General features: G+C 41.2%; 1 long non-coding RNA gene across 7 annotated transcripts in view; it reads left to right on the top strand.

Annotated features, from left to right (window-relative positions):
* Window positions 1–511: 511 nt before the first annotated feature.
* Window positions 512–25,078, top strand: part of LOC141509211 (uncharacterized) — a 42,040-nt gene continuing 17,473 nt past the window's right edge. For 5 of the 7 annotated variants that reach the window (XR_012474606.1, XR_012474603.1, XR_012474602.1 and 2 more), the window contains exons 1-3: window positions 17,704–18,112; window positions 19,902–20,134; window positions 20,310–24,998. This is a non-coding gene — a long non-coding RNA (uncharacterized LOC141509211). Of the gene's footprint in view, window positions 652–17,703; window positions 18,113–19,901; window positions 20,135–20,309; window positions 24,999–25,078 lie in introns of those variants that run through there. The other 2 variants (XR_012474608.1, XR_012474607.1) reach the window with 2 other exon arrangements.

Below are 25,078 nucleotides of genomic sequence, written 5' to 3' on the forward strand. Positions count from 1 at the left end.
TATTCCCCAGTCGTCCTGCATCTCTGGAAAAGGGGAGGGTTGAGAGTATCAAGAGGCCAATTAAAAGATCATTTAACAAAGAAAGACAGAGACCATGTCATTTGCATCTTGAAGCTTTCACCAAATCAATACAAAAAAAAAAACCCCTTCCCCTTTTCCTAAGAGTTTTCTAATTCAACAAAAGGCTAGACTAGTCTTTCTCTATGAAAATCTCCAGTTGTTCTCAAAGGAGGTGGTGGGTCTGATTCCTTCAGGGACGTATCTCAGACTTTGGGGCAGCTGTCCAGCCCCCATCACTCGTGGTGTTATTCTGCATCATTTCTCTCTGTTCCCCTTTCTCCATCCCCAAACAATGCAGGCTGATGTGTTTACCTCTTTAAATGAAAGCACATTGAATTGAATTTTGGTTGGAGGCTTTCAGCTGCCTCCACCTCCACCCCCTTTAACTGCTGGAGATATAAACTAGGAAGTGAGTCACCACTCTGGACTTGATCCTCCCCCTCATCCAATCCAATCCAGTGTGTGCCCCATGGAGATGGGGCTGGAGCAGGTGTTCTGCCGGAAAGCAAAGAGCCAGAATCCCCCAGCTAAGAGATTATTGACTTTTAGTGGGAGGCAATCTCCACTTTGAGTCCAGACTGAGAAACAGAGGTAAGAGAAAACTCATTCCCCGACTATTCCAAGGGCAAGGCACACACTCTTTCCAAAAGAGTTTCTCCTCTTTGAATTTAAAAGAAACTGAGACCTGGAGAGGTTGTTATTCAGTGTTGCTCATTACAGGGTGGCTGAGTCCTAGTGGCAGCTGGGTGGCCTTGGAAATAAAATGCTGGCCTCGGGCTAAGAGTCTGGAAGACCTGGGTTTATAATCCTACCTCAGGCTCTGGGTAATTGTATGACCTTGGGCATGTTACTAAACCACTTTTCTAATGATCCCTTCCATTTCGAGCTCTAGGATGTTTTGCTTTCCAAACCACAAATTTGAGGATAATGGATGCTTTTTATACCTAGACTCAGTTTTCCCATCCTGGCCCACCTCATTGCCTGTTTGGAGGAGCATATGAGAGTGTGGGAATTGGGGTCTAGAAACCTGAGTTTGAACTCCTCCTCTCACAATTAGGAAACTGTTTTTGTTATTCAGACTCTCGTGGAGGAACAGTGACATCATGAGGGTGATTGTGTGACCCTGTGTAAGTCACAGGCTCCCCCACCCCATTAGTTTCTTTGTTGAAGTACTCATACAGGTGTGAGAAAAATACTTTGCCAACCATAAATTTCTTCATTGAGTTAGAAATATGAGCAAAGGACAAATGAAGGTCAAATGGCTTCTTGTTCAATATTCAAACTTTGTGATTTTTAGTCAGTCCTTAGTTAATCAATTCTGAATTAAAATGTATTGGTGCCTTTTGCTTTTATATATATATATATAATATATATATATATATTTAATTTTGGAAAGCTGGATGGCTCAGTAGATAGAGAAAAGAGCTAAGAGACAGGAAAATGACTTCATTTTTTCTTGGCAAGGCAATGGGGTTAAGTGGCTTGCCCAAGGCCACACAACTAGGTAATTATTAAGTGTCTGAGGTCCGTTTTGAACTCAGGTCTTCCTGACTCCAGGGCTGGTGCTCTATCCACTGTGTCACCTAGCCACCCCATGACTTCAATTTTTTCCTCAGCTATTTCCTAGCTGTATGACCCTGAGTTGCTTAGTTTGCTTCAATTTTCAAAACCATCTGTAAAATGGAGGTAACAATAGCAATTACTTCCTAAGTGATTATAAAGATCAAATGGGTTAACATGAGAAAGATGCTTTACAAATTTTAAAATGCAATAAAATGCTATTGTTGTTATTAATAATTAAAAAGAAAGAGGATACAGGAATTTAAGAAAACCAATCAACACATCAAGAGTGTCTGACAGTGTATGCACTATTCCACACCAATGGTCTTCCACCAGGGTGATAGAGAAAGGAAGGTACATCTTTCCCCCACCTCCTCATTCACAAAATACGTTTATTGATATTGGTTTTGTTTTTTACCCTACAGACACTCAAACAAATGGTAAACAGGTAAACAAAACCATATCATGATGCTGTGACTGATGGCACATATCACTTTCTTTTTAAATGGTTAACCATTTGTTGCTTTAAATGAATTATTATTGATAGCTTTTATTTTCTTGTCAACTACATTTCCAATTTACCCATTCACTGTTCATCTTGTAAAACCATTCCTCATGACAAAGAATAAAAAAAAAAACCCCAGGAAAAACAGTTCAGCAAAACTAACCAACATTTTGAAAATGTCTGAAAATATCTTTAATACTCCATACCCATAGTCCTTCACTTCTGCAAAGAAGCAGAGGGAGGAGCCGTTTCATATAATAATAACCAAATATTTAAATAGCGCCTACTATATACTGGACACTATGCTAAGTATTTCTTCTCTATGGCCAAGCTTGGTCATGGTTATTATACAACTTTCAATTTCAGCTTTTGTTGTTATTTGCATTTTTATAAATTGTTTTCCCAGTTCGCATTCATTTAATTATCCAGTTTTTGAGACTGAATCGATGAAAAAGTCCAATCTTAAGAGTTGGAAAGGAAATTTAGCTGGAACCTCTCATTTTACAGAGAAGAAAACTGAGTCCAGACCAGTGTAGTGACCCAACAAAGGTTGTACAGGGTTCCCGGCCTACAGATTTAGAGCTGGAAGGGACCTCAGAGGCATCTAATCCATTTTACAAAAGAGAAAACTGAGGTCCAGTGGGGCAAAGTAACCTATCCCAAATCAAAGATGTTCCATTTATAAATTATAATTCTAGAATTGAAAATGAACTGAAAAGCTGCCCAGTCATTTAATAGATAAGGAGACAGGCATCTGGAGAAAAGAAGGGATTTGACAGTCACACAGACAGAGGGGAGATTGGAACCCAGGTTTTGAAAACAAGTTGACTCCGAACCCAAAGCTATCTCCACTATATTATATTTCATAAGCCCCTTTCACATCACCCAGCCCAGCCCGGACCTGGCATGGCTCCACTTTGCTGGCTCTCTCCATCACATGGGCAACCCAGTTAGAGAAGGACCATTGTTTTCTATATTCTCTCTAAATTAAAAACAAATCCTTGCCCGTTCCTAGGTAAAAAGAGTTAATTTTCAATTCAAGCGTGTGGGAGGGCATCCCTGGGGAACACGGTAATGAAGCTGCTAGTGCTAGTTGCAAAACAAATAGATAAATCAATGTTTCAATTTGCCTCATGTGAGAGAATGGGCTACTGTTGCTTAGCAATTCAAAGAATATTATTGCAGGCTCTGGGAACGAATGAATTGGGCCAGGGGCCTTACCAAAGTGGCTGGATCTTGGGTCATGGTAGGATGACAATGAAACTTAACCTTCTAATGACACGGGCAGGTCCTAGTTGCTGTTTCCACAATAAGTTGAGGCAATGGAGCCTCAGTTTCCTCACTTGTAGAATGAAGACAGCAACCACAGCTGGCATTTCTATGGTACTTTAAGTTATATGAAGCTCTTTACAAATGAGATCTCATGTGATTCTTGTTATAACATTGGAAAGTAGGTGCTGCAGGTATCCACATGAAGAGAGTGAGGCTCCATTGTCTCAATTTATTGTTGAGGCAGGTAGGTAGTTCAATGGATAGAGCAACCAGTCTGAAGTCAGGGAGATCTGAGTTCAAATTTGAATCCAGACACTTAATTAGCTGTGTGACCCTGGGAAAGTCACTTATCCTCCCTTTGCTTTAATCCACTGGAGAAGGAAATAGCAAACCACTCCAGTATCTTTGTCAAGAAAATCCCATGGATAGTATTGGCATGATATGGTCCATGGGGTTATGAAGAGTCAGACACAACTTACCAAAAAACAACATCTACCTTGCAAGGTTGCTTTGAGATTCAGACATGCATGATGTTTGTCCTTTGTTCTCAAAGAACACAACATTGGGGATGCCATGGCAAGCACTTGAATTGGATTTGAGTAAAAGGGGTTCTGTGATAAGTCAACAGCCTCATTTTCTTCTTCAGAACTGAAAAGTGGTTTGGAAATCATAATGACATTATAGGAATATCAGTTGTAAAGATTAAATTCTTTTGTATCTGTTTTAGTTATCATATCAACTGTTCACTGGGAAGAATGGATAAAGTTCAGTTGACTGGGTGAGGTTTTTGACTGCTGGTGTAAGAGGGCTGAAGACTCACCAGTGGGTGAACATGGTAACCAAGATAGTTGATGTGAGCTTTGACCACATTAAGAAAGGCCTAGGACCCAGGGATAAGGGGAAAGCACCTCCTCCATTCTCATACACATCTGCAAAACTGGGTTCATTTCTGGGCAACATATTTAGGTAGAGCATTGTAAATTCAGAGGAAGTCAAACAGGATGGCATGTGATGATTGGTTGCAGAAATTGGGGGGGTTTGGGCTTGGAGAAGAGGAGATCCATGTGGGGGGACACATGAAAACAATCTTCAAGTATGTGAAGGCCTATTAAATGGAAGAGGGATTAGATACATTATGGAAAAACCAAGGGAAATGGGTGGAAGTTTCAGAGGGAAAGATAGGTTTGATGGGAGAGAGAACAAAGATTAGATGACAACTTTGGGTTCAGTTATATGTTGTACTAGATAACCATTACCCTGAAATTCTATGAAATCCCCATTTTGTAGGTGAGTAAATTGAGATTCAGAATTGATTAATGATTTATCAAAGATCACACAATTAGCCAATGCCAGAGGTGGACTTTGAACTCAGGTGCTTCTGACTCCAAGTCTAGAAATCTATCTATTCTATCATATAACTTCCCTCATACCCTCTCCGCATCCATTCATCCATTCATTCACAAGCATTTATTGAGTGAAACTGTCTACAAGATACTTTGATAAATAGTGTGGGGGATCCAAAGATATGTAAGAAGTGGTTTCTATCTTCAAGGAGTTTGCAGTATAGTTGAAGAGATAATACATGCATGTGAGAATGTCATTAATAATATGAAGTGGCCAATACTTAGATTCAAAGAAGTATTATAGGCAGCATTCCAGTTCAAAAGAGAGAGAAGTTAGTGGGGGATAGGATGGAGAGAAAAGGCTTCATGGACATGATGGGACTTGAGTTGGACTAACTAAAGAATTCAATTCCATTAGTAATTAATTATTCAATTAGTAATTAATTAATGTTGGGTGGTTAGGTGGTACAGTGGATAGAGTGGCCTGGAGGAAGACCCATCTTCATGAGTTCAAATTTGATCTCAGATACTTATTAGTTGTGTGACTCTAGGCAAGGGGTCTACAATTACCTGGAGAAGGAAATGTCAAACCACTCTAGTATCTTTTGCCAAGAAAACCCAAATGGGCTGATGATGAATCACACATAACTGAAAATAACTGAACAACAATTACCCTGTGTAAAGGTCTAAATAATGGATAGAATCCTAGTAGATGGAAAGAAGGGAAGATTATTCTCTTAACCTCTCAGAGTCTCAGTTTTATCTTGGTTAGTCCAGGTGATTTCCAAATTCTATGATAATATGAAGAATGGAATAGAAGAGAATTAAAAAAGGGGGTCACAGTCTATATTTATTTCTCCAAACTGTAGTTTACCCAGGGACTAGAGAAGTTGGTAAGATATTTTCAAGATTGGCTTAAGATCTCTAAGAAGCGAAGGAGCTGAGATGTGTCCTGAATGCCCTCCTGAAGTCCTGCTCTCCTTCCTAAATCCTTTCTTAGTTTGTAGGACTGACTTCCTTGGGGGATACAGAGTGATGAATCATATTCCAAGGATGCCAACCCATTGACCTGAGTTTCCAGGGATTGGAGCCCTTGATGCCGTCATACCTTTGGCAGAATACAAAGCATAGAAGAACCCTCAAATCACTGTTCGATTTCCCCCTAGGGAAATCCTCTCCTAGTTTTTTGTCTTTATACCATAGTCATGCCTTTCCCTTCCCGGGCACCATCTCCATCTGCTACTCTCCTAGGCGAGATGATTCACCTGCCAATTTCTCAATTTAATTTCCCCCCCCCTTTAAGCCAAGGATTACCAGGAGCATATAGAAGTTGGTCATTATTTGGAAAAGGCTGGACTAAAATGTGCTGATTTTATTTGGGGGGGTGGAGATCAGGAATAATTTGGGGGAGGAGTGAGGGTGAGTTGAGGATTATCCATCATGGGAATGGGTTAGAAAGCCCTTTGCCCCATTTCCGGGTATTCTGACAGTTTCCATGGAAACAAGGACCGAGCCAGCAGCTGAGTTGTTAGCTTGCTTGTAAATTTCAATGGCCATGTCCTTGGAGCCTCGTGAGGGCATCTCTCTAGTGGTAGCATGAAGACTCTCGCCCTGGCTCCATGTTAATAGAAAGGAGGAAAGGAATCATCCCAGGATTCTTCAAGGAGTCACAGCTGCTTTAAGAGGAAAAAAAAGAAATTCTCTGACACAATACTTTATCAGATCAAAGAGGTCATGAAGCTACATCTGGGAGGGGGTTTTGGAGGCCATTTAGCCTGAAAATCTCATTTTACAGATGGGAAAACTGAGACGTAAATTGTAAATGACTTGGCTAAGACCACACTGGCAGCAAATAGGACTGGTTAGGGTGTGTGCTACAATGAAATAGGCTTCCAGAACTCAAAGCCACCATTCTCTGCATTACTGAACTTGCCAAATTGGTATTAATATTACTAAAGCATAGATCTAATCATCTAACTCCTTTACTAAAAAAGTTTTGGGGATTTCCTATTATCTCTCGATAGAATATAAACTTCTAGTCTGGTATTTATAGCCTCTCCCATGTGGCTCCTCAATCTGGCTCCTACCCACCTTTCAAATCTAATTTCTTCCTCTCTTTCTTTTCCTTTCTTCCTTCCTCCTCCCTTCTCTCTCTCTCTCTCTCTCTCTCTCTCTCTCTCTCTCTCTCTCTCTCTCTCTCTCTCTCTCTCTCTCTCTCTCTCTCTCTCTCTCTCTCTCTCTCTCTCTCTCTCTTTCTCTTGTGCCAATGTACAATCTAGATATGGATACTGACTTTTTTCAGTGTACTTACTATTAATGACTATCAGTTTCCTCATCTGTAAAATGAGGGGATCAGGCTTGATGGAGTCTAAAGCCCTCTCCTTGACTTCACCTAGCTTGTTTTCCACCATGATAGGAATGCACTTCTTTCGTAACCATACCTCTTGGACATTCTCAATTCTTTCAAAGTAGAGCTACTGATCTCTCCTTGGCAGTACCATCCTTATTACTTCTTGAAATTTCTTGGTAATATTTTATATTTGATTTGAGTTGATTTCTTTGTTTATGGATGTCATCTCCCCCATATGGACATAAGCACAAGGGTAGGCAGTTTTTTTTTGGTATGTTTTTGTTTTCTTTTTATCTCATACAATGCGCTACACATATTAGGCACAGAACAGATGTTTATGGAGCATGGAGGGATAGAATAAATACTTATTAATGATTCCCTTGAGGTTCTAGAGAGGTGACCATGCTATGGCCCTCTGCCCTGATCAAACATCTCAGTTCTGGGGACCACAATGTAGGGAGGACATTGGTAGACTGGAGATCACCCAGAGGAAAGGTGAAGGTCCTGGAGACCATGTCCTATGGAGAATCATTAAAGTAGTCAGGAAAGATACACAGGAGGAAGGGAATGAGAGGGAAGATACCATAGTTTCATTCTAGAATTTGAAAGGCTATTGTGTGGGTAGAGAGATTGGCCTTGTTTTGCTTGATCTGTTAACAGAAACAGGAGAAAAGGGTGCAAGCTGCTAAAAGGAAGATGCAGACTTGATGTACAAACAAGCTTCCTACCAATTAGAACTGTTCTAGGTAGGATGGGTTCCAAAAGAAGATAGGTTCCTCAATAATGGAGATCTTAAAGCAAAAACTGGGACAGAGTGCAGAGGTGGGGGGTGAGTTTTTTTGAATTGGGGGGCTGGAGTCAAAATCTGCTGTCAGATACTAGTTGTGTGACCTTGGGCAAGTCCCTTAACGCTGACTGCCTTGCATCCAGGCCATCTCCAGCTATCCTAATTCAAATTTGGCCAGTGGACTCAGAATACTCCAGAGGAGAAGGTGAGGCTGGTGATTTAGGACAGCATCCCTTCACTGAAATACAATTTGTGTATGTCATGGTATCATTTGCCTGATGTCATGGTCTTTTTCAAGAATGAAGGACAAACATTATTATGTTGAAGGAAGCCTGGGTGGGGGGTGACTTCTAGGTATGACTAGGCCTAGATAGCTCTGAGATCCCTTCCAATGTCTGATTCTACACAGATAATAGCTACAAAAGAAAATAATCCCTGCCTTCAAGCTGCTTATAGACTCTTGGGGAAAGGGAATGGTTGTAGTGTTACTGCAACTTTTACACAGATAAATAAATACAAGATAGTGTAAGGCAAGAGAGAAGGATTGGAAAAGGCTTCCTGTAGGAGGTGGCAGCTGAGCTTAGCTTTTTTTTTTTTAGGTTTTTGCAAGGCAATGGGGTTAAGTAGCTTGCCCAAGGCCACACAGCTAGGTAATTATTAAGTGTCCGAGGCCGAATTTGAACTCAGGTCCTCCTGACTCCAGGACCAGTGCTCTATCCACTATGCCACGTAGCTGCCCCCTGAGCTTAGCTTTGAAGGAAGTAAAGGATGTTGACCTCCAAAGTGGGTGGAGGAACTCTGGGATGCTGAGGTTGGACTTCCTGGGGGAGAACTGGCAAAGTGCAGAGGACTGAGTAAACAGCATTCCCTCACCAGAAAACTAACCTGCTTCATCATCCTGGAGTTAAAAATAGAGCGCCATTATTGATTGGTGGGCTGCCCAGGGAGCCAAGTTATCAGCGCTCCATTGGCAAAATGACTAGGCTCCAGTCAATCCCCGAGGTAATTTATTTTTCCATTCAGCCTGGCCAGTCTGATGAGCAGCCCCTGCTGAAGTAGGGAGATGGACTCTGAGAATCTAGCTGCTTGGGCCTGTGCAAGGCAAGGGAGCCAAGGCTGCATGGGAGCCTGGTGTGCTCCATGTTATTGTTCCTCACTCACCAATCAGCTGGCCAGTCCCACTGAAAACACCACACTGTTCCAGAAGTGCTTAATAATGTATGCAAACGAGCCTCTTCAGAGGGAATGTGACTTGTTTCCAGACAAGGTCAGAATTACTCCTTTTCCTGCTCTGTCCCTTCCCCCCATCTCCCCCCACCCCCCCAACTGAGCTGATGTTAGATCACATTTAGTCCAACCCCTTGATTTTACAAATCTGATAGGCATGGAGGTCATGGGATGGATCTAAGACACTAGCTAGTTCAATCCTCTCATTTTAAAGTTGACGAAACTGAGACCCAAGTAAGTTAAGTGACTTGATTTAACTAAAGTCACATAGATATTATTAACAGTCAGAGGCAGGATTTGAATCGAAGACCTCTGAGCTCAGAGTCAGTACTTTTTCCATTGTCGCTTGCCTAGTAAGAGTCTGAAGTACACTTCAAACTCAGATCAATCTGTTTTAAGTCCTATGTGTCCCAGAGGTCAAATAAGATGAAAAGAGTCCATTATTGTCAGCTCAGTGTTACATAGCAACTTCCAAGGCTAATGAGATCTTGCACCTCATTGTGAGGCACAGTGTCCAGGACTGGCAAGATTATGATCCTGTTGTATATTGCCTGGGTAGACTAAGGATGTTATATTCAGTTCTGCGCACCAGTTTAGGATAGACATTGATGAAGTGTAGACCATCTGGGGCAGGGAGATTAAGATAGCAGAAGATTTTAGGACTGAGTTGGATGAGGATCAGCTGAAAGAATTGGGGATGTTTGGCCTAGGAGAGAGAAGATTGTGGGGAGATGGAGACATGATCATTGTCTTCAAGTCTTGGAAGGGTTGTCATGTGGGAAAAATCTTGGGCTTATTCTATTTGATCACAAAAGGCAGAATCAATAATGGGGAATGGACATTTCTGAGAGGCAGATTTAGGATTGATAGAAGGAAAAAAAACCTTACTGATGATTATAGCTGACTGAAAATGTAGTGGGTTGCTGGGGAGTAGGAGTGGCGTGGGTGACCCATTCTTAAGGGTCTGCAAACCGAATTCTTTGTATTGTTACAGTGAAGAATTCTCCACTGCCTTGACTTTCTTCAAGTCCCATTTAAAACTCTCACCTTTTTCAGAAGGTTTTCCTGATGCCCTTTATTCTCAGTGCTTTACCTCTGAGACTATCTATCTGGTTTGTACATATTGTTTCTGCCATTAGATTGTAAATTTCCTGAGGGCAATGACTCAAGATTGGTGGGTTTATTTGTTATCCTTCCGTCCTTCCTTCCTTCCTTCCTTCCTTCCTTCCTTCCTTCCTTCCTTCCTTCCTTCCTTCCTTTTCTTCTTTTCTTTCTTTCTTTCTTTCTTTCTTTCTTTCTTTCTTTCTTTCTTTCTTTCTTTCTTTCTTTCTTTCTTTCTTTCCTTAGGATAGTATTTGTTTTGTTGTTGTTCAGTCATTTCTGACTCTTGGTCCCATTTGGGGTTTTCTTGGCAAAGATATCAGAGGTGTTTGTCATTTCCTGCTCCAGCTTGTTTTTTCAGATGAGGAAACTGAGGCTGAAATGGGTTAACTTTGCCTAAGGTCACACAGTTAGTAGGTGTCTGAGGCTGAATTTGAACTCAGGTCCTCTTGATTCCAGGACTGGCACTCTATCCATTGGGTTACCTTGTTGCTATTTTATACATAGTAGACATGTTTAATACATGCTTTAAAAACAACCAGTTTATCTTGGTTAGGTCTAAGTTAGATTAGATGCCCACTGAGGTCCCTTCCAATTCTGGGGTCTAGCAAAGGCTTAGATAAATCCATGGCCCTTTCCCCATCTCTCCCTAACTGAAAGTGGTCATTTTCTTCTTCAAATTTCTTGCAATTCTTTATCTGCAGAGAGCCAGTATGATGTGGTAGACAGAGAACCAGCCTCAGAGTTAGGAAGATCTGGGTTCAAATATTACCTCTATCACATTCTTGCTTGAGATGCCTGCAGCAAGAAGGGGCGGAATACAGAACAAACTCATTTATTTGAAGCTAGGGGGAAGAATTGGGATAGTGATAAGCCTTTACTTCTATATGCTCTAGCTCTCTGAACCCATATCATTCTTCCAAACCATAACAAAGTTTAATAACCCTTGGCCTCAGTTTTCCCATCTGTAAAATGAGGGGTTTAGTCTTGATAACACTCAAGGCCACTTCTAGCTTTGAATTTATAATTCTATATTATTCTGGATAGATTTCCTGTCATGGATAGGATTTGGCTCTGTCCTCTGAGAAAGGAGACTTCACCCTTCTAATGCAAAGGTTTCTCAGGGCATGGACAAGAAAATGCTTGGGGAGAATTTGGGGTCTTTGGGAAGCCAGCTTCAGGATGGAGCACTCTTACCTGGTACATTTGGGAAGATAGGATCATAAATCCAGAACTGAAAGTTATCTTAAAAGTTGTCTAGTTCAATTCCTTTCTTTTACTGAGGTCCAGAGAGGGGAAGTGATTTGCTCAAGGACACTTAGGTCAAAGGAACAAGAAGTTTATTTAAACCCAGCTTCCTCTGACTCCAGAGGCAGTGTTCTTTCCAGTGTAATATCTTCTGACATGTAATATGTGTAGGCTAACACAGTATAGCCACTGTGACCCTGATCATGGCACCCAAGGATCCACATATTGGTCTATATTGAAGCTTGCCCTGAGAAACTTTAACTGATAGTTCTCTAACTGGCATCCTTATTTCGTTGAGTTTCCATCTTGTATTATGTTTTAAGATCCAAGAGGCAAATCTCTTGAAGTTAGGAAGACCTAAACTTAAATCTTGTTTGGGTATGACCTTGGGTAAGTCACTTAACCTCTACGGACCTCAATTTCCTCAACTGTAAACTGAAGGAACTGGATTTAATGACTTCTGAAGTTCTTTCTAGCTCAAGATCTCTGTTCCTAAGTTAATATTTGTTGTTATTATTCAGGCATTTTTCAGTTGTATCTCATTCTTTATGATCCCATCTGTTTGTTTGTTTTTTTGCAGAGGTATGGTAGTGGTTTGTTATTTCCTTCTCCAGCTCATTTTCCAGATGAGGAAACTGAGACAAATAGGGAAAAGTGACTTGCCCAGGGTCACACAGTCAAAAAGTATCTGAGACCAGATTTGAACCCAGGAAGATGTGTGTCTGAGTTCATGCCTGTTGCTTTATGTACTCTGGCATCACCAAGATACTCATTAACATTAAGGATTACAAAAAATAATAACTAATAAATGATTCTGAATTGACAAGTATTGTTTAGATGTGATCTCATTCACATCTCACAACAACCCAGTGAGCTAGGCACCTCAGGTATTTTTAATTCTATTTTATAGATGAATAAAATGAGACTGAGCCAATAAGTATTTAAGACAGGATTCAAATTTGAGTATCCTGACTGGAACTTTGGTACTATGTTGGGATGTCTCTCAGGTACTCAGTTGCTAGGATAGATCCTGCAGTTATAACACACGCCTCCACCATCTGCACTGAGAGACCTCATCAACATTTTCCAGTTTGTTTTTTTTAAGCATCCCATAATACCTCGCATGCAGTAGGCACATAATAAATGTTTGTGGAATGAAATTGGTGCTTTGTCTCCAACCCAGATACTCGGGGCTCCATTCTCCTCTCAGTGTTCTCCTTTAGGATAATAAATTTAGAACGGGAAATGGCTTCAAAAGGTCATCTAATCCAATACCTTAATTGTACAGATGAGGAAACCAAAGCCCATAGAGGCTAAGTGACTGGCCTATAGTCACAGCAGCAGTGACAGATATAATATTTGAACCCTTGACCTCCAACTTCAGATTCAGTGTTCTCTGTCTTTTAAACATCCTTGTCCCATGTAAATATAATAGGTCCCTGTTCTCTGATCCTATATTTACCCTGAGATATAAATAAAGGATAACAGGATACCATGAAAGTGATGTTAGGTTAAACTGTGATACCTTGGGGGGAAGGATGCAGAGCCTCAAAGTAAAGGAAGCTGGAGTAGTGGGATTTCTTGATATCAAACCCAAATCATTGCAACCCAGTCTACCAAAGGCTCCAAGTTCTGCCCTCTGGGTCTGAGGAAAGCAAAATTATATCTTTCAGGCGATAACCCATTGAATACTTGAAGATAATCATCATATCCCTCTTTGGTATTTTTTTTAATCTCCAGGCTAAATATGCTTTATTTCTTCCAACTGATCTTCATCCATTATGAATAGGAAACCCTTCATCCTTTCTGGTTGCCTTCCTCTGAACATCCTTCCTAAATAAACCCCAAAATAAACTTAAGATATAATCTGATCAGGCCAAAGACTATCAGAGTTATCACTTCCCTAATCCTAAAAGAAGCTGTGCCTCCTTTAATGCAGCAGATTGAATTAGTTTTCTTGACTTCTATGTCACTCGATGTCTTGTATTCCCTGAAGACTTGAATTAATTGAGATCTGATTGACTATAGAGAGTGAAACATACATTGGAACAGTTCCTGTAATACTGGGTGACATTCCCAGTACACTGGCTGATAGTTGAATGAGGTAAAATTCTATAGAAAAAGCTGTTGCAGGGCTTAAGTAAACTCCTTCATAAAATCCACAGTAGGGTCAATGTGTACACAGGCAATTTGGAGTAAACTGTACTCTTATACCACATACACTTTGATTCTAGATTAGTCTATTAATATATACACCTTTCCCACCTCCTTCCCACCACCCTGCATCAGACTCCTCTCTCAACACAGAACCATAGAATGGAAGAATTATAGAGGTATCATCAGAGATCATCTAGTCCTAGCCCTTCATTTGACAGATATAGTTCCTCAGACCTAGAGAGGGGAAGTAACTAGTTCAAGGAAAGAGAAAGATCTTGAACTCACATCTCTTGACTTGCCCTTCCAGTGCCCTGAATATCAGTTCACCTTTTCTGAAGGTATATTTGTTTTCTTTAGTGATAACTGTGACATTTTATTGATGGATGGTTTTAGGGAGAACTCCAGTGACTGAATATTTGACTGCTAGGTAATATACCTGTATTTTGGCAGTAGCTAATCAGGGAAGAAAGGAAGAAGGGTTTCTCTTTCATCATTTAAAGAGAGACTCTCTTTGGAATTCTGAATAGTGTCTAGAATGGTGCTTAATAAATGTTTATTGCTAATAATAAAAACAACTTACATTTACACTAGTCCTGTCTCTAAAGAGCACTTTACATATTTAAAAGAAACCTCAATTAGCCCTCCAAATATCCTTTTGAGGTGGGGGACTGTGCTTTCTGGTTTATAAATGGGAGGCAGGCCCAGAGAGAACTGACTTTCTGAAGGTTATACAGTAGGTTATCAGGACTGATGTGATTAGAACCTAGGACACCTATCTCTACTGTGCTTCAAAAATAAAAAGGGGGGGGAATATGGCTTTGCACCCTATATCTTGACATCCCAGCAAGAACATACGTACAGACCTGTCTGCCTAAGATACTTCCCAATAGAGAACTCAGAGTGGTCTGTTGGACTGAGCAACTGGCAAGGCCTTCCCTACTGGGAGGTGCAGATTAACAGCATCCCTCTACAGACCAGGCATGGGCAGGCCAAAAGAAAAGGAAGATCTGGAAGAGCTTGGCATTTCATCTGGTACCATGTGTGGAAGGAGAAGACCTTGAGAACTGTGTGTTCCCTTTTCTATTGGCATTAGGATTTTAGTCTCTATCCACTGTCTGTCAGTCAGCCGGAAGGCAGAGACCATGGACAGCTGCCGGGGTTGTAGCCTCAGCCTTCCAGAGAATCTGCAGTGGTCCAGGTCTCCTTCTACTCCCTTCCCCAGACAATATGCTGGTATATTCCAAACTGGGGAGAGGGGATAATTCCTCAGGAACCACCCTGATCTTAGTCAATCTGCTTTTTAAAAGGAGAATTCAGATCTTAATTTTCTCTCCTTTTGGAACTGTATGAAGAAGAAGGGGGATAATGGTAGAATGGCCTTGGGCAGAGACTGTCCGATCGATGGAGTTGTGGTCAGCCTAAGTAGGAGCCTACCTCCTGTTTCCTGACTTATTAGGGTAAAGTCATTGAGGCAAGAAGGTAAAAATAGCAGACAGCGCTCTCCATTTCTACCTCCATTCACATTACTCATTCCCCATTTCTCCGTTCTGAGAATGAATGGGAATCCCTTCTTTCTCCTGTGGTTCTGCCAGGCAATACCACCAGGGGGCATTGCACCTTCTGTTACGGCTCAGAGAAAGCTAAATCAACCACCAGAAAGGATAGTCTGTTTTTAATTTTATTTTTGGGACTCATCAAAGCTTCCCCAACCTCCACTCCCCAGCCTCCTAGAGTTAGGACATTCAGAAAGAGCCCCCTTCCAGAGGCTCTCAAAAAACTGTAAATGGGAGTGGGCTGTTACTGGCATCTGGTAGGGAAGGGGGTCACCTTGAAGGGGTGATATGGATACAGATGCTCACATTTGTTTTTCCTAGGTTCCTAACTTTCTCCAGAGAAACCTGGGTCTTTCCCCTTCCTCCGTCATCTCTTTTCTGTTTCGTTTTCTCTTCTCTCCCTCTTTACTTCCCTCCTCCCTTCCTTCCTTTTCTTTCTCCTCTTCCTTATTCCCTTTTCTCCTTCCCTCCCTCCCTTTCTTCCTTTTCTCCCTCCTTTCCTTCCTTCTTTTTTGCCTTTCCTTCCTTTCATCTTCCATCCTTTTTTCCTTCCTTCCTTCCTTCCTTCCTTCCTTCCTTCCTTCCTTCCTTCCTTCCCCATTCTTTCCCTTTCTTCTTTCTTTCTTCTATCCCTCCCCCTTTCTTTTATTCTATCCACCTGCTTTTTCCCCTCCCTTAACTCCCTCCTTTGATTTATCTCTTCCCTTCTGTTTCCATCTCTCTCTCTTTCTCTTCAGATATGTCCATTACAATCTTTATGGTCTTTATTCTTCCCCATGTTTCTCTTTTCTATTTTTAAATCTCCTTATTCCATCTCATTTTTCTTGCCCCCTTCCCTCCTTCACCTCTTAATGATTCCTTCACCAAAGAAACAGAGGTCAAAAAACGAAAGGAGGCTTCTGGACCAATGAATATCCTTAGAACCTATATATTTCTTGTTTTGCTCAGACCATGAGGTGCATTTGATTGTGCTGAAAAACAGAAAGGGATGAGGAGTAATTACTTAAAATATTTTTAAGAGACCACCTATGAATAAATGAACACCTAGTTGTTGGCCAGGGAAAGACCCTAGTCCTGACTAATTAATTTGCACAGTTTGCTATAAGGCACAGGGAAGGGAACCCTAATGAAAAATTAGCTCCTTCCCCATTCTCTGGGTCCCCCCACAAAATCATATTAGCAGCAATAATCCCAGCAACGTGCCATCTTCAGGAATGAGAAGATTACCATTAATTTAGCACTCACTGCTAGATGAGAATGCTTGTGTTCTGCATTTGCAGGGAAGCAATGGCAAGAGGCTTTGTGAGGAATTAGGAGGCTGGTCTGCTCTGACACCACCTTGTGCCACTCTCCCCCATAATCCCAAAGGTTTGACTCATCTTTGAAGTCCTCATGTCTTCCTATTCTATTGAAACAAGGAGACCAAGGGAGAGGGCCTACTGAAGAGGGACCCGTGTTGGGGGAATGAAGTCCATCATAGATCTGACTATATGCAATGGATAGAGCATAGACCTTGAAGTCATTACTATGTCTGAGTTTTGGCTCCAAAACTTATTAATTGCATGAATTCAGATAAGTTATAGCACCTTTTATGCCTCATTGTCCTTATCTTTAAAATGAGAATAATAACAACCTCATAAGGTTTGGTGAAGAAAAAATTAGATAATATACATGAAGGCCCTTTGTAAACTGTAAAGCATTATGGTTTAATGTTGGACACAGAATGAGGAAGACCTGAATTTGAATCCTTTTCAGACTCTAGCTCAGTGACTCTTGGCAAGTCACTCAATATTTCCCAGTCTCACTTTTCTCATCTGCAGAATGGGAACTCTAATACCATCCACCTCATAGTTTTGTTGTGAGGAACAAATAGAATAACATTAGCTAAAGTGTTTTGCTAATCTTAAAGTACCACACAACTGCTAGCTATTGTTATTATTATTGACCTTCCTAGGCCTCAGTTTCCTCCTCTGTCAGATGGATAAAATAATACCTGCTCCACTATATGAATATCCCATTATAGTATACTGACTTTGTGTCAGTCTCCAGGCTCATGAGGATCAAGACAGAATTAACCTCAAATAGTTCAAACTGTCCTACTGATAAAGGCTTAGTCCAGATCCAAGGACTCTCAAGGATACTGGCCATCCATCAGTCAAGATAGACTTGCTTCTCAACTCTCCAGTGTTTAGACTGTGAGTATTTGTCCGAATCCCAAAAGCAGAGGAATGCCTGGAGATGATCAAGAGAACCAGGTCTCAACACTGTAGTAATTAGGTTCAGACTCAGTTCCTGGGTTCAGTTTGGAGCTGATACCCCTTAGTTATACAAACCTTTATGAAATTCTCTCTATGTAGAAGAAGTTGTGTTAGACAGTGGGGATTCAAAGACAAAATGAAAAAGAATGTTCCTTCCCCCCAAGAAGCTTACATTCTACTGGGGTGGGGTGGGGAGTCTGTACACAAAGGAGCAAGTACAAAACTATTCTATCCCTAATTATGGGGGGACAGGAAAGCTTCCTGGAGGAGGGGGTGGCAGCAACTTGGTTGAACCTTGAAGGAAGTGAATTCTAGAAGACAGAGGCAAGGACAAAGTATATTCCAGGCTTAGGAACACAGGTGACGGAATGGTGAGTTCTAGGAATAGTAAGGAGGCCAGGTTACATGGAATTTTATGTTCAAGCTCCAGGAAAGGAGAGGAGTGAGGTTGGGTATTACAATGGAGAGACTTCAGCAATGAGAGTCAAAAGAGATGTCTTTTAGTTACATTAACCATCCAACTATTTGAACTCAGGTTAGTTACAAAACCTTTGGTGCCTCAGTTTCCTCACCTTTAAAAATAAAATTAGATTTTGAGAAGAGGATTCAGAGCTGGAGGGACTATCTGCAAACCCTAATCAACTTTACAACTTCCTGCCTGTGTGACCTTGGACAGTTGAAGAACTGACTGGTGAGTTAGAAAGCCTGGGTTCCAATGCTGCCTTTAATGCTTACCACCTGTATAAGTCACTTAGGCAAGTTATTTCCCCTCCCATGGCCTCAGTTTCCTCCTCTGTGAAATGAGGGTATTATGAACTAGAGACCTCTCAGCCCCCTTCCAGTTTTAAGGCTATGACCCTATGATTTTTAGGGGATCATGAATTGAGTCCTAAGGCTGTCAATCTCTTGGTTCATCAGAGAAACAAAATGGAGAGATCCCTTTGGGCAAGGGGCCAGCACCTTGGGGGTTAATGGCAAAAAAGGCACCCAAATCAAATTCTACCTCCACATGCATGGAGTCTCTCTGCCAACATGAGTTAGATAAGATGGGGATGTAACAGAGTCGAACAACTCGGGTATCTCTCCGAATGGCTGCGGGTGACATCCGAGCGAGGGAGTAGATAACATTTCGGGGAAGCGTAGGTAACATGACAGAGGAATTACAGCCACTTGTCAGGTAGAATCCAGGTAGCTGTCAGGCAGGAGCAGGGCTGCTGGTTGGGAGAGGTAGGCAGAGCAGGCGGCAGGCAGGCTGGGCCCAGGCCAGCCACAAGGAGGCTGACTTGTTAGCCTCGCATGGGCAGAACGCGCAGCTTAAATTTCCCAACCTGCCACTGAGTTCCACTCTCTGGCGATAGGCGGGCTGAAATCAAACTGAGTTATGCCTCAGAACTATGCTAAAAATGCTGAATCCAACAGCTTAGTGACTTTACATATTCAAACCAGGGCAAAATACCATAAAATATGCTGAGTAACAGTTGTCCAAGGCACGTTCTTTAAAAAAAAAAACCCAACTCTACAGTTCTTCTGAAAGAACAGATTTAGGAGGAACCAAAAGTCATAGGTTTTCATTGTGGTGCACTGGAAAGCAGGCAGGGTTTAGAGTTTGGAGCCCCTAGATTTGAATTCCATCTCTGCTATTTATTTCTTGTCTGACCTTGGGAAGTTTTATCATCTATAAAGTTAGAGGTATGAATCAGATTTTATTTGAGCTCCTTCTAATTCTAGATCCATAATCCTGTGATCCAGGTTTTAACCCTGCTCTGAAACTTGGTATCTATGTGACCTTGGGAAAGTACTTTCATTCTCTGGACCTCAGTTTCTCCATCTTCCAAATGAGATGGCTCCCAAGATCCCTTCTTGGCTTAGTGAGCCAATTCAATTCCAGGGCTCTAGCCAGCTCTTTAAGACTATAAGTTTCAGAGAGGGTATTGGTCCAATACCAATGAAATCTTAGGTTCTATCCTTATACCTTTTATGAGAGATAGCTCTCTTAAAGGAGCTGGGGGAGGAGATTAAGGATACAGTGGGAAATGAATGTAGGTGGATATAAAAACAAAGTGTAAAAATAAATAAAATTCATTTTTAAAAAGAGGTTTGCAGGATTATGGTTCTGGGGTCAGTGTTCCAACAGGAGATCTGGGCTGAATCTTTCAAATCCTGTTGTCAGTTCTCTACACCTATGCTTCAGAAAGAATCTGTTCCTCAGCAGAGAGAGGCATTCTTTTCTGGGGCAGCACCCCCTGCCAACACTGCCCGAAGTCCTTTTCTGCCAGTGAGATCTGTCTTCACAAGTCAGCTCCCTCTCTGCCTTTCCTTCTCCCAATAAATCATACCTTTCCCAGGGCCCAACAAATGAGTTATCATGCAAGGGATGTTTTTCTTTCCTTTTTTCTCCCCCTCCCTTCCTTTCCCTGCTGCTTGACTAGTATCTTGAAAAATTCAGAATGTATTAATGCTGTTTTTAACATTTCCTGCAGGTATAGGGAGTATCTCTCTCCAGCATCTGAATATCCAATGGCTCCCAGAAGAGGTTCTTCTCTGACTGCTGCTGAAAGGTCCTGCCCCCAAGCATCCCCATTTGGCTATTCATCGCCTTTTCCATAAAAAAAGCATCTTTGGGAGTCTTCAACTTTTGGTATCATTGTGGGGAATCTTCTAAGTTCCCTGGCCCAACAACAACCTTAGGGTTAAGTAGATAGAATTAGTCAAGGTAATTATAATAACACAATCATATTTATTAGTATATTTTATAATTATATATAATATATAATAATAGTTAATAATTAGGAGATATATATGTATCTATTTCTCTCTGTAGCTCATCTTGCATATGTTAAACATTGGCTTAAGTATTTTATGAATATTATCTCATTTGCTTCTTACAGTAACCCTGAGAAGGAGGAGCTAAATATGGAGCTGCTTAGGATGCTCAGAGTTGGGCCATCCCTGACTGGGATTACCCTGGGTGAGTGGGTGGTAGATCAGATAGGTTGGAAAACTGTAGAAAGAACCAGTTTTCTTTCTCCAACAACCTTGTCATTCAAATAAAGAAGCCTCCCTTTTTCCTTGCTCAGCTCCTCTAACATTGTCACTCAATCAGGGGGTAGTTTCATTCTGGTCTGTGGATTGCATGGGATTTCTGTGCTGGAGCTCTTATAGATAGTATGCTTCATCCTGGGCGGGGGCTAAGTCACAGATTTATTGCAACTGTCCAGTATACTGGGATGGAGTGAGGGTCCTCTGCTGGCCCTGTTCTATAAATATGAATTGCTAATAAGTTAATCAGAGTCTAACAAAAATATATACATGCTAACCCACTTAAGGGGACATATACATAGCCCACCTCTGCAGGTTCATGGGCCCATACATTTGTTTTGGGAGATAAATTGCAGAGAATACTGCCTTTGGTATCAGAGGATGAAATTTTAACTCAGCCACTTACTACCTGTGTGACCCTGGTTGACTCACCATTTCTGGTACTCAGTTTCCTCATCTGTAAAATAAGAGAGTTGGGTAATATGTCTCCTAAATTTCTTCCAGCTCTACATCTCTGTTGTAGTCACCTAGCACAGATTCTAGAACATACTAGGCATTTAATAAATTAATGTTGAAGTGAATTAAACTGTACTAGCTGGCCTCTGAGATCTCTTCCACCTAGGATCTAGTGTAATTCCACCTGGCCATTTAAGCATATCCATTTTCACACTAAGACAGAGATTCTTCTGTAGCTACCCTAGTCTGGATTCCTTTCAAAGCCTGGGATGTAGTATTTTGTTTTTTTAAAAGTGAGTTCCCTAGCTGATGGTAAGAGATGTGAGCCTAATAACCTTAGATCTGGGGATGCCCCATGGTAGCACAGAGGATGAAGGGCAGGGTGGAGGAGGAGCCTGAATGCTTCTGTGACTTGCATTTGGCTGTTTTAATTACTTCTGCAGCAGTGAAGCGAATAGCCAATGGGATGGATTCCATGATTGACCCAAGGAGAGGTAACTCAGGTTAAAAGGGTCTTCCTTCATCCTTTACCCCTAAGACAGAGCATGGTAACCATGGCTTGTTCCCCTCTACAACTTATGATAAGGTCTTCCTATATAACCCAGTGACCTTGCTTGTCACCCAAACTCTAGGCAAGCAGGGGGGCCCAGACAGCCTGAAGCATCCAGCAGGGAGCCCCCTAACTCCTCTTCTAGCTTGTTGCTCAGAGAACTCTTCCTACAGCAGGGGGTAGGGAGCTGCCAGCCTAGATGGGTCCCCTGTGATCTGTATCTAAATGAATTTGTGGATTACAGATGTGATATTTAAATTGTTTTGTGGGATGCCTAGGGTTGGAGATGCTGAGGCTGCCTGGGAAGTGGGTGACTTGGGAAGCTAATAGGGTGATCAGCTGTAGATGTAGGGTGAGGGGCTGCTGAATGCTGGGCCTTGCTCCTCCACTAAGGGAACTGGTGTTGGTGGGGGGACAGATAAAAACAAGAAGGCAAGAGGCAAGATAGCAAAGCTCATCCCTGACCTGAGACTGGCTCACTGGTCCCTGGGGTAGGGGGGCACTCTGAAGTGAGAGAAAATTTTTCAAGCCTCCCTGAAACCTAAATCTTGATGCCCCACTGATGACCAATCTTCTGTATGAACTTTCATAAGAGTATCACAAGTTAAAGCCTCATTTAATTATTCCTGTTGTTTGTAGATCCCTGGGCAAGGAGAAGAGTGAATGTGTGTTTGTGTGTGTGTGTGTGTGAGAGAGAGAGAGAGAGAGAGAGAGAGAGAGGGGTGGGGTAGGCAGGCAGCAGGCAGAGTGCAGAGGAAAAGAGAAGGGCCATTTTCTTGTTAGCCTTTCTTCTTTTCAATCACCTTGACCACTCAGCTCCACCCCCTTCCCTGCCAAGAACCTAGGTCTTCCTATCTAAGGATCCTTCTCTGATCACCTCTTCCCCATAACTGTCTCCTGTTCCCAATATTTCCCAATTATTTCTCCTCCATGACCTTAGACTTGGATCTCAGTTGGTCCTGATGAGTTAATAAGCTCAGAGAATCAAAGAGCTCTGAACTCAAAGGTACCCGGGAAATCATAGTATAAATTTAGAACTGTAAGGGATCTCAAAGGCAATCTAGGCCAATTCCCTCATTTTATAGGTGAGGAAATAGGCCTAGGGAGATGAATGACTTATCCAAAGACACACAGGTAGGAAGTAACATTCAAAGCCTGATACTTTAGTGGGGCTTTTCCCACTGCACCATTATTTGGGCTAACCCAGGATTAGAGATTTAGAGCTGGCAAGGATTTTAGAGGTCTTCAAGTACACACAGAGAGAAACCAGAATACTAAGCCATGTTTCTGCTCTTTCCATTGTGTCACACTATCTTCTTAGATAAGCTAATAGAGATACTCCTTCAAGATAACTTTATTAATTTGTTTTTTTTAAAGTATATGCCATATCTTTCACAGCATGCTAAAACTGGATGAGATCTTAGAGATTATTTAGTTCAGCTCCCTCAATTTATAGAAGAGGAAACTGATACCCAGAAAGGTTCATAAAGCTTAAAGATTCTGGAAGGAATTTGAATGCCCCCAAATAGCCTAAAACTAAACCAAAAACCACACCAAACCAAAACACAAAACCTCCTGGCTTTTAATGGCAACTTCAATAAAATCTTTTAGATACATTGTTTGGAATCTGGAAGAAATACTAACCCATTCGAACTAAATATTTCCTTTGCAGTACCTTCTTTCACCTTGAGACTAACTGACAAGAGGAAGTTATTTATCCAGCCTGGCTAGTGAGGCATCTTTACTTCAAGATTAAAGTCCCTAGTAAAAGATTCTAATGGAGGATTTTTTTTAGGCATGATAAAAGGCTTGTGAAGAGGTCATTTTGGAATCTAAAGACCCTTGAAGTATCTTCAGATCATGTACAGTCTTAGTATTATACTTCTTTCCCCTAGAATGTGGGATTAAATCTATGATTTAATCGGTAATAGGGAATTCTTGGGGAAAACGCAACCAATGAAGATCAGAACCTTGGAGAGCTGCTATAGCTTGAAGGTACTTGCTGGGGAATGAAGGGAAGAGAACACTTACACATTTACAGTGTCTAAGTACTTTCCAAATATCTCATTTGATAATGTGAGTACAGTGAAGTTAAGTGACTTACCAAAGGTCACATAGCTAGTATGTGACAATTAAGATTTGAACCTCAGTCTTACTGACTCAGAAAAGAGCTTTCTACCCTTTATGTCAGGCTGCTAGCTTCAACTTAGGATAAAATTAAAATTTCCAAAACAAATAAAGTGTTTTGATATTAAAACAGGGTTATAATCCTAAATTACAAGGGATATAGGGACATTGAGAAAGTTGTCAGGGGAAAGTATTTTGAACAAATCAATCAATCAGCAAGTATTTATATGGGTGCTAACATTAACTGAATGAGAATGAATCTTTATCTCAAGACTATCCATAAGAGTCTACTCTGGATGAGTAGTATGCTCCAATTCATTATAACACTGGTTAATTTTCTAAAGGGAAGTTTGAATCTAAGGCCCTAGTATAAGGAACTGGTTCTGGTCTAGGCAAATTGAGACAAAGTGGGGTGAGGGAAGAAGAAAGAATAGGGGAATAGACCCTGAATTTGTTCAGGCATGATATTTGTACCAAATAGCCTTTTGTAAGGGCTTCAGTCCACTCCTTTCTTCAAGGGGTCAGGCTGGAGATATACAAATGTTGAATAAAACTATGTTAGATTTTTTTTTGTATTTACTTTGTACCCTGGTCCACATCTGAAGAAGAAAGGGAAGCCAGAACTAGCCAAGGTTAGCTCCACTTATATCCTCTCCAGTTTAGGACTGAGAGGGAAAGTTAATAGACTGAATGGTAGAGTTCAAGATTTAAAAGAATCTTGATGGACTAGAGCATTGGGATAAATCTCATAAAATAAAATTTAATAACAATAAATGTAAAGTTTTATACTTATGGTCAAAAAATCAATGTTTCAAGAACACAAGAGGAAGGCAAGGCTAGATTGCAGTTCATATGAGAAAGATCTGCTGGTTTTATGGGACTGAAAGCTCAATGTGATTCAGCAGTGTATTATTACGGACAAGAAAAGCAGTGTTTTCTTAGGTTCCATAAAGAGAGTCAAAATGCCTAGAACTATAAATGCAATTGACCTACTATTTAGTCAGAAGTGCTAAGTGTTAGGAAAGGCATTATTAGGCAGAATAACTCTCCAAGGAAAGGTAACTAGGATATGGAAGTGTCTGGAATTCATATCATATGAGGACTAGTTGAATGAGATTTAACTTGGAGAACAGACTTAGGGGGTTTTCATAGTTATATATAAGGACTGATTGTGTGACAAAGAGCCTAGGACCACCCTAGGACCACCCAGCATGTCACGATCTCATCAGAGAATGTTCTGTGCTCTATAGGCAAAACATAAATGAAGAAGCTCAAAAGAAATGCAAGATGTACAAGTTTGGAGAATCTACTCTAAATGTTCACATGGTTTATTGTTGCCAACCCAGCCTTCTGAACTGATGGTCTGATCAGCTAGTCAGACACACTGTACCTTAACTCTCACATAGTAAGTAATGTCATTTTGGTCCTCTTTGAGAACAAAGGACAGCAACCAAGCAATATAAAGACTGGAAAGGATGTCACAGG

This window comes from Macrotis lagotis, chromosome 1, assembly GCF_037893015.1.
Source record: "Macrotis lagotis isolate mMagLag1 chromosome 1, bilby.v1.9.chrom.fasta, whole genome shotgun sequence".
Classification (NCBI taxonomy): domain Eukaryota; kingdom Metazoa; phylum Chordata; class Mammalia; order Peramelemorphia; family Peramelidae; genus Macrotis; species Macrotis lagotis.